This window comes from Ochotona curzoniae, unplaced genomic scaffold, assembly GCF_017591425.1.
Source record: "Ochotona curzoniae isolate NIBS_2020 unplaced genomic scaffold, NIBS_Ocur_1.0 scaffold_4812, whole genome shotgun sequence".
Lineage (NCBI taxonomy): Eukaryota > Metazoa > Chordata > Mammalia > Lagomorpha > Ochotonidae > Ochotona > Ochotona curzoniae.
The window spans coordinates 3686655-3695092 of record NW_024467124.1 but is presented as its reverse complement, the minus strand read 5'-3'; the positions used below and the strand labels follow the sequence as shown (position 1 = coordinate 3695092).

Genomic DNA, 8438 nt, shown 5'->3' with positions numbered 1-8438 from the left:
AAAACTGGTTACGGACAGAGCACAGAGGTGATCTTGTCCTCGAGGCCTGTTCGTGGCTTCTTCAGGGACGTGGGTAAAGCGTTGGAGGGCCTACACAATGCTTGTTAGGGGCAGGACCACGGTGCTTCAAGCACTGGCCGTATCTTCATTCATCTGGTCTCGCGATACCCTGAGCAGCTGGTATCCCCATCTGTAAGTGACGAAGCTGGAGCACATCAAAATGAAGCAGTTTGCCCACATCACACACTTAGTAAATGACGGGAGAATTTTGACACAGATTGGGTAACTAGCTTCCGTGTCTCTTAACCACAAGGCGACACCCTAGCTGATTCCCTAAATTTTTAGTTTCACTTTCTCATTAACAGAAAACTTTAGGTTTTTTGATATTGCCTCAAGCATTCATTCCTAGGAGCTTCTCATTGCTTGGTATGAATGAAGAGGGGATTCTCCAAGGTGAGCCTGAAATTGGATTGCTCTCTTGTGGCTGCTGGGAATGTTACTGGATTTCTCTTTACACCTGTTCCTTGTGCTTCATTCTACACAGAACGTCAGAAAGAGGCTCCTGCCTTCGGTTAGTCACTCCCCCCCACGACTGCATGTTGAGTATCCAGAATGTGGAAGGGACTGAGGATGCAGCTGTGCATAAGAGAAACACACTCCTTGATCTCAAAGCAGACTGGTTTAATTGTGATGTGAGGTGCGGAATTGGGAGAGTAGGAAGGACACTTTTTTCACAATACAGGAGCAGAAGGATCTTTGTAAAATATGATGTAGCAAACTACAGCCAAGTTTAAAGTAGTGCTCAGAAGGTTAATTAACCACACGATTAAATGTTCTCTGGGGCCCTAGAGATGTTTTTGAAAACAGAGGGAGGCCTGTGCTTATAGCACAGGGTTGGTGAGTGGCAAGTGTCTGCCTCTGCTGTCCCCACCCCTTATCAGAGAATGCTGGTTAGTGTCCTGCCTACTCTGCTTCCAATGCAGTTCCCTGCAAATGCACCCAGGGAAGCAGCAGAAGATGGCCCAAGTCCTTGGGCCCTGAACTCTCATGGGAGAGCTGGATAGAGTATGGACTCCAAGCTTTGGCCTGGCCCGGCCCATTTGGGGAGTGAACCAGAGGATGAAAGAGCTCTTTCTTTTTCTGTCAGTCTGCCTTTCAAATAAACAAAATACATCTCTTTTTAAGAAAGATTATTTTTTTTAAGATTTATTTTATTTTTATTACAAAATCAGATATACCGAGAGGAGGAGAGGCAGAGAGGAAGATCTCCCATCTGATGATTCACTCCCCAAGTGAGCTCAACGGCTGGTGCTGCACTGATCCGAAGCCAGGAGCCAGGAACTTCTTCTAGGTCTCCCACACGGGTGCAGGGTGCCAAGACTTTGAGCCATCCTCAACTTTTTTCCAGGCCACAAGCAGGAAGTTGGATGGGAAGTGGAGCTGCCGGGATTAGAACTGGTGCCCATATGGGATCCTGGCCTGTTCAAGGTGAGGACTTTAGCCACTAGGCCATTACCGCAGGCCCTATTTATTTATTTACTTACTTATTTATGAAGGCAGATTTTATGGAGAGAGAAAGAGAGACAGAAAGATCTTCAATCTGCTGGTTCAATCCCAGATGACTGTTACAGCCAGAGCAGAGCTGGTCCGAAGCTGGAAGCCAGGAGCTCGCTCCTGGTATCTCATGTGGCTATAGGGGCTCAAGGACTTGAACCATCCTCCGCTGCTTTCCCAGAACATAAGCAGACACCTGTATCAGAAATGGAGCAACTAGGACACAAAGTGGTGCCCATATGGGATGCCAGAGCTGCAGGTGGATTAGCTTGCTATGTCACTGATCTAGCCCCAACAAAATGCATCTTAAGAAAATAAAGAGAAACAGCAATCGTGATTTTGAAAGTATTAAGTGCAGTAATAGTGGCTAATATAAGGCAAAATGGCTTTAACGTTTACTTCATTTATATTCAACAGAAGAACATTTTTTTAAAGGTTATTTATTTGAAAGCCAAGAGTTCTATGGTGGGGGTGGGGGCAAGGTGGAGACAGAAAGAGATCTTCCATCCTCTGACTTACTTCCCAAATGACAACAAAGTGTGGGGTGCTGGAGACTGGGGCTGTATTCTACTGCTTTCCCAGGCACATTAGCAGCCAACTGGATCAGAAGTGGAGCGGTCAAGACACCAACTGGTGCTATGGTTTGCCAGCACTGCAGGTGCTTTAATTTGCTGAGTCACAGCACTGGCTCCAAAAGAGCAATTTCCTCATTCTAAGGAAAAATATGTTTGACACAGTTTATGTTATGAATTTTAAAAAGACTTTCTTTTAAGAAAAAAAAAATTGTATTGGAAAGGCAGATTTACAAAGAAGGAGATAGAAAGAATCTTCCTTATCTTCCATTCACTGGTTCACTCCTCAAGTGGCTGCAACAGCCAGAGTTGAGCCAATCCAAAGCCAGGAGCCTGGAGTTTCTTCCAGGTCTCCCATGTGGGTGCAGGATCCCAAGGCTTTGGGCCATCTTCTACTGCTGTTGCAGGCCACAAGCAGGGAGCTGGATGGGAGGTGGAACAGCGAGGAGTAGAACCAGGGCCTATATGGGATCCCAGCTCTTGTGAGGGGAGGATTAGCCAATTGAGACATTGTGGTGGGTCCTAAAAACTTCCTTTTTAAAATTTAATTGAAAAGATAGTGGCTGAGAGAGAGAATCTTTAATCTCCTGGTTCACTCCCCAAAGGGCAGCCATAACCAGGGCTGAGTCAATCTGAAACCAGGAACCCCATTTGGGTCTTCCTCAGATGTCAAAGATGTAAGCCCCTCAGCCCATCTTGTATTGCTTTTCCAGGTTACTAACAGGAAGCTGGATCAGAAATGAAGCAGAGCTGTGACGTGGGATTGTGGGATACTGGCAATGCAAGCAGCTGTGTGTGCATTGCCACATGACCAGTGCCAAATTTATATTTTTCAAAGGCAAAGGACTCTATCACATCTATATTTAAAGGAAGGAAATTTACACATTGTTTGAAATGAGAGAGTAAAGGAAGGCATTCTCTTCTGGCTTCAAACAAAGTATTTCTTAATGACCAAGATTTTCAAATGTACCTTGGCATGTCCTGGTAATCTCTGTAAGTTGAAAGCTTTTTAGTACCTGTACCAAATCTTGTATTTTTATTTACAAACAGGAGGGAGGCTATGAGATCTTCTTAAAGAACATAAACTTTATGGAGGACATCTGACAAAATATCTTCAATGTATCCTGATGTGGGATGCTGATCATGTTTTGAACTTCAAATCCAAGAAAATATGCTTACAATTCCTAGTGTTCCAGATTTCATTACAACTGAAACAAGTTGAAAGGAGGCAGGTAGATGGTAAGTAGAAGCATTCAGTCTCTTAGTACTTTATTTATATTGGCTCATAAACTCCCTGGTCTGGTCACATGATCCTGATCTTCTTTATCTTCATATGGTCACAAGGGAAAGACTCCAAAAAGCACAGCAAGAAATCTTTCTCTTAGCTTTGGGGGCTCCACAGGGTACCCATTGATGGCCAAGTTGTCATTTGTTCAGTTTTGTCTTTGCTACTATTTCCTCTGCACACAAATTGCTTGCCAAATGTTCCTGGAAACAGCATGGGTGTTTTCACTTGGAATAACCCACTGCTGGGTGCTGTATTTCTTTTGCTGTCAGCTCCGGTAACTTGGTCAGAATTGCTATGGCTCCAGTCATAGGTAAATCATCGCTTCCTGTGAAATCCCTCATTTTTATTGTAGAGGTGTTAAATGCAATCTAGACTCATCGAATGATTTATTTCCCTGCTGAGTAGAAAGGACATTAATCAAACATCTCTAAAATCATTACAGTCCCACAGGAGCCAGACTGAACGCAAACCCGAATTATCTCCAGGGTGTTCTCTGCATCCTGAACCCCTCCTCTTCTCCCACTTCCAGTCTTAGAAGAACGGGTATTGCCTCATGGTACATATATGGACACAGTCATGGTGTTTTCTTTTTCTGTGGTGTAATGAATACTCACATACATGTGTCACTTGAGTTCCCTACATGCACAAAATCCTATCAGATTGAGAGAAAGCATGTTTTAGAAAAGGAAACTCCAATACTTAGAAGCTAAGCGACTTGTCCAGGATGAAATGGTAGCTTGTGGGCTTGTTGATAACAGGCTCTTCTGCATTCCCAAACATTGTGTCCTTTACATCTCATGAAGTAAATCAAACACAGATAAGATCAGAAAAGAGAGATAATGTGTTTGGTAATTCACAAAAAGATTGTCAGGTGGACAAACATAGGAAACTTGCATTTGGTTTCTTATAAAATTTGTGATCTAGGGTAAATGTTTGGCTGAGTAGTCAAGATACAGCCTTGGAATGCCAACGTCCTGTTATCAGAGTTTGGGTTTGAGTCCTAGCTCCACTGCCTGGTCTAGCCTCCTGGTAACGTACAGTCCTGAAGGCAGCAGGTGGCGGCCCAAGTACCTGGGTGCCTGCCGTCTACGCGGGAGACAAAAATTGAGTTCTAAACTCCTGGCTCTGCTCGCCCGGTCAGCCTGGCCTCGTCCTGGCTGCTAGCAATATTTGTGAAGTGAACCGGCAGGTGAAATTTGTTTCTGTCTCTTCTCTCTCTTTTTGTCTCTCTTCTTCTTTCTCTTCTCTATTTTTCTCTTTCTTTCCTGACTTTCTTCACCAACTCCTCCATATAAATAAATACGTAAAATGAACATTTATAAAGTTCCCTCAGCCATGTGGAAGCAATGCAGCTGTGTCAGCCCGCTCTCCGCCGCACGGTTGCCTGCTGCACCTGCCTTATTGGACTCGCATTTGTCTTCTCTTTCGCTGAAACCACATCTCCTTTTACATGTGACCTGTTTGTCTTCTGCAATTGGCCTCTTTCAGATCTTTTATGTCTACAGTCCTTTAGATTTCTTCCACTCCTTTAATCAGCTCTGTTCAATCAAGATGGCCTTTTGTCCAATGTTGCTTTTTCTTCCAGACAATGAAAGCAGTTCGAGCTTTGAAATTTTACCAACCTTGGTTTAAATCTCAATTCTATTGCCAGCTGTGTGACCTCGGGCATGTATGAAATCTCTTCCAAGCAGAAAAGTAGATAAATTAGTACTGGGTCATGCTGAGGTTTTCCGTGGTAGTTAAGTTGCTGTGTGCACAGTGCACGGCACAGAGAGGGTCGTCCAAAGTGTAAGTCCTGTGCCTCCGATAGGATCATATCCCGTCCTCTGTGTGCATTCAGATTGTGTATTTATTTCATATTTACATTGCACTGCAGTGGTGACCAGGAGAGTAACAAGGAAGAACAGGTTTAGATGAATTCAATATACATCTTGTAAACATAAAATCATGAGAGATCCAACATCTGTCATCGCGATGAATTTAGATGAGGCAGAGGGAATCTTCTACTGGAGCGAAAAATCTCTCAGGAATTCACGTGCACAAATAACTGAGATGCTACATATGTCAGAAAATTGTGAAAAATATCTAAAGATTCTTTTGATCCAATGGCATAAAACTCATTGCAAAAGAATGAGTGATACTAACTATGTCAAATTAGTCTATCATTCATTTATTGAATAAACGCTTATTGGATTCCTGGTAAGTGACTGATTTCTTGCTGCCTGGTTAGTTTCCAGAGAGAGAGGAAAACCCAAAAGTTAAAAAGGACATTCCTCAATCCTAATGTGTGCTCCATTAATCTGGCGTAGTCTAAACTAGGTTATTTAGGGTCTGTACAATTTCAAGATATGCTGAAATGAACAAATCCTTGCTACTGCTGGGCTAGTTAGTGATGGCAAGTGTTAGGAAGGAGACAGTGGTCTCTGGTTTGGTGTCACTGATGTTACTTCCACAAGACTTCACGGGTTATAGAACTTTTCCCAGCCTCTAAGCTCAGAATCCCAAGTGTCCATAGAAAACGACCTTAGAATACTTGGCTAAAGCTTTGGGTCATCTGGTACCTGCCCCTATTTTGTAGGTAGGAAGTTGAGGCACGGATACTTCTGTAAGGTGATACATTTCTTGGAAGCAGAGAGAGGTGGGACTGGCTGAGTGAGGGTACAGAGACATCATAGGCCATCGGAGCCTCAGGCAGAGAGCTCTAGGACAAAATCAGAACCAACGCTTGGCTCTCTAAAGCAGGCTTCGTCCTCCTTCAGATGTTCCATTGTGAACTGAATGTACCACTGACCAGAGAGCATAAAGATACATAGGAAACCATGAAAGATGCTTTTAGTGCCAGCTAAGGCACAAAGCATGCAACAAATTGTTTTTTTCTTCAAAAACGATCAGGATTTTCTTGGTGAGAGTTTTAGGCTACAAATGAAAAGGCACATTCCTGTCGAAGACATCTGGGAGAGCATCTAAGAGATGGATGAACTCCAGTACCTTCTTTCATAGAACATACTCTTCCTCTCCTAGGGAAAGGCCTGAAAGTGGAAAATGATTGTGACTCAAGGGAGAGACCATGATCTAGGCATGTTAAAATATTTTGTATGGAGAAAGAAGCCAGTAATAAAGTATGTCTGTGTTGTTATAACAAGACATCAGACTCTCAGTAATTCATAAAGGAGAGAAAATGATTTTCACAGTTGCAGAGTCCAGGAAGAGCGACATCAACGTACAGCCTCTGAGAGGGCCTTCTTGTGTCATTGCCTGGTGGAGGCGTCAGGCATGAGACAGAGCAAGTGTGAGAACTCAAGTCTCTGTTCTTAGAAGGCCATCCGGGTCATCATGAGGCCTCCCTCTTGACCTCATTTAATTCTGATTTAATTCTCAAGTCTCTGTCACCAAGCACCATTAACAAATGAACCTGAGGATTATGTTTCCAACTCATGACCCTGTAGAGGACAGATTCAAACCGAATAATTATAACTTTAAACAACTTGAAATCAGTATTCATCGTATTATGAATAATTCTAATTGGAAGCAGGTTCTTTTCTTTTCAGGGTGAGACTAACAGTCCTGGAGACAAAGAAATGAAAACCACATTCAGCTTAGAAATGATTGGATCAGAGTTCTGATGATGTCAGCCTGCCCATCAAGGAAAGGGAGACAGAAATATCTGTGAACAGATCGGTAAGGTATCCGTCCTTTGCTATTTCACAAAGGCCGTGATTGCAACAATGGCAATTTCTCTTTGTGACAAAGAATACCGTAAAATCGAAGGGAGTCCAATTCCAGGTATGATCCAGGGGATTAGGACTAATAATGCCTACATGTGATTATGAAAAGACGTTTATTGTTGATCTCATGTACTGGAAGCTTGAAGTCCCAAATCAGCTATTCTGAGAGTTCTAGGAAACAGTATTTCATTGCCTTTTCCAGCTCCTGGTGTTCTGGGGCATCATGATGCCAGCTGGCTGGTCAGCACATCACCCCTCCTCTGCTGCATCTTCTTGATGTGCCTCCATATGCTGCTTCTCCCTTTAAGGACACCAGGGCATTTAAGGCCTAACTCAATGAAGCATGACCTCATGCTATCTGGTTACATCTACCAAGACTCTATTTCCAAATGAAGTTCCAGTTATACAGCAATTTTAGGAGGACATCACTCAACTCTATGAAAAAACGTTTATGACATTGTAATGTAGCTATCTTTTTTTTTTCAGTTTCCTCTACTAGATAATAAAAGTCTTTCAGGATAGGGATATGAAATACTCATCTTTAAATTTTTACTATCTAGTCCAGTAACGAGCATGTAAAAATTCCAAATGCTTCTGGGACGTCAACAATCTGTTTTTATTTGACAGTTACATTTCCCCTAAATTGAAACCTTTGACCTCTTCCTAACTTAACTATATCTGTACTTCACTTTCCTTTCTTTGTTGCTTATCCCATTTCGGTGTGTCAGTTCAACTCTTGTCTGAAAGGTTCCAAGCAAACATGTTAACTCCAGGGGGAGACATTGTGGCACAGCAGGTTAAGTCACTGCTTAGGATAACCATATCCCATACAGGACTGCCTGGGATGCAGTCCCACCTCTATTTCCAATCAACCTTCCTGGTAATGCACCAGGTACTTGGGTTCCTGCCACCCATATGGGACATCTATGGAGTTCCAGAGTGCTGGATTCAGCTTGGCCCAATCCCATCTCTGGTGAGCGTTTGGGGGAATGAACCAGTAGATGAATGATCTTGATCTCTCTGTCTCTCTCTTGCTATTTTCTTTCTTTCTTTTTATCTTAATATTCATTTTTATTGGGAATGCAGATTTAGAGAGAAGGAGAGAGAGAATTCTTCAGTTTGCTGATTCACTCCTGAAATGGCTACTACAGCTTGAACTGAGCCAATCCAAAGCTAGAAGCTTTCTCCGGGTCTCCCATGTGGGTGAGGAATTCCAAGCCTTTGGGCTGTACTCCAATGCTTTCCCAGGTCATAAGCAGGGAGCTGGATGGAAAGTGGAGCAACCACAACACAAAATGA

At 43.0% G+C, this 8438-nt stretch overlaps 1 long non-coding RNA gene across 1 annotated transcript; it reads left to right on the top strand.

Annotated features, from left to right (window-relative positions):
- The first annotated feature begins 364 nt into the window (after positions 1-364).
- Positions 365-7092, top strand: LOC121149925. Its single transcript, XR_005882878.1, has 3 exons — positions 365-453; positions 3177-3365; positions 6963-7092. It is a non-coding gene; the product is annotated as an uncharacterized LOC121149925 (long non-coding RNA).
- The last annotated feature ends 1346 nt before the right edge of the window (positions 7093-8438 follow it).